This window comes from Ornithorhynchus anatinus, chromosome 2, assembly GCF_004115215.2.
Source record: "Ornithorhynchus anatinus isolate Pmale09 chromosome 2, mOrnAna1.pri.v4, whole genome shotgun sequence".
NCBI lineage: Eukaryota > Metazoa > Chordata > Mammalia > Monotremata > Ornithorhynchidae > Ornithorhynchus > Ornithorhynchus anatinus.
This window is the reverse complement of record NC_041729.1, coordinates 84,733,690-84,735,239: the sequence shown is the minus strand read 5'-3', so window position 1 is coordinate 84,735,239 and position 1,550 is coordinate 84,733,690. Positions and strand designations below refer to the sequence as shown.

Genomic DNA, 1,550 nt, shown 5'->3' with positions numbered 1-1,550 from the left:
TTTGGACCGTGAGCCTGTTGTTGGTAAGGATTGTCTCTAACTGTCGCCAAATTGTACATTTCAAGTGCTTAGTACAGTGTTCTGCACACAGTAAGTGCTCAATAAATATGATTGAATGAAGGAATTAATGAATGGGGCTTGAAGTCTATGTAAGAGGGAAAACTGGTATTAAATCCCTCCTCCAGGAGGCCTTCCCAGATTGAGCCCTCCCTGTCCCTCTGCTCCTCCTCCCCTCTCCATTTCCCCTACTTCCTCTCCACAGCTTTTGTGCATATTTGTATATATTATTTATTACTCTATTTATTTTGTTAATGATGTGTATATATCTATGATTCTATTTATCTTGATGATATTGACACCGGACTACTTGTTTTGTTGTCTTGGCTGGTTAGCTCAGTTGGTTAGAGCGTGGTGCTAATAACGCCAAGGTCGCGGGTTCGATCGCTGTACGGGCCACTTACGGTTTAGAGAAGCAGCGTGGCTCAGTGGAAAGAGCATGGGCTTTGGAGTCAGAGGTCATGGGTTCGAATCCCGGCTCGGCCACTTGCCAGCTGTGTGACTGTGGGCAAGTCACTTCACTTCTCGGTGCCTCAGTTACCTCATCTGTAAAATGGGGATGAAGACTGTGAGCCCCACGTGGGACAACCTGATTCCCCTGTGTCTACCCAGCACTCAGAACAGTGCTCGGCACATAGTAAGCGCTTAACAAATACCAACATTGTTATTATTATTATTATTATTGTTTTGTTTTGTTGTCTGTCTCCCCCATTTAGACTGTGAGCCCGTTGTTGGGCAGGGATTGTCTCTCTCTGTTGCCTAATTGTACATTCATTCATTCAGTAGTATTTATTGAGTGCTTACTATGTGCAGAGCACTGTACTAAGCGCTTGGAATGTACAGTTCAGCAACTGGTAAGTGCTTAGTACCGGTGCTCTGCACATAGTAAGCGCTCAGTAAATACGATTGAATGAATGAATGAATGAAATCCCCATTTTATAGATGAGAGGACTGAGACATAGAGAAGTGATTTGCCCAAGGTCACAGTTTTAGGCAAGCAACGGAGCCAAGACTAAAATCCAGGTCCTCTGACTCCTAAATCATGCTGTTTTCTGTAGGCCACCCTGCTTCCCATTCTTGATATATAACTTCCCAAATGTGGCATAAGGGTGTATTATAAAATGGTCTTCAAATGTAATAAGGTGGAGAAAGGTAATCTACTCTTCTCTGCCTCCCCTAAGAACAGAGTAAAAAACATTTAAATTTCATCCTGAGGAAGGCTGCTTCCATGTTAATCCAATCATTTATCACCCTTTCCCACCTTGATTACCGTAACAGCCTCCTTGCTGATCTCCCAGCCTCCCGTCTCTCCCACTTCAGTCCACATTTCACCTTGCTGCCCAGATCATTTTTCTACTAAAATGTTCAGAACATATTTCCCCACTCCTCAGGAAATCCCAACAGTTGTCCATCCACCTCCATGTCAAACTCTTCACTGATTTTAAAACACTCAATCACCTTGCCCCCTCCTACCTCACCTCCTTACTCTCCTA

At 43.9% G+C, this 1,550-nt stretch overlaps 1 non-coding gene across 1 annotated transcript; it reads left to right on the top strand.

Annotated features, from left to right (window-relative positions):
• The first annotated feature begins 382 nt into the window (after positions 1-382).
• On the top strand, positions 383-456 carry TRNAI-AAU. Its single transcript has one exon. It is a non-coding gene; the product is annotated as a tRNA-Ile (tRNA).
• The last annotated feature ends 1,094 nt before the right edge of the window (positions 457-1,550 follow it).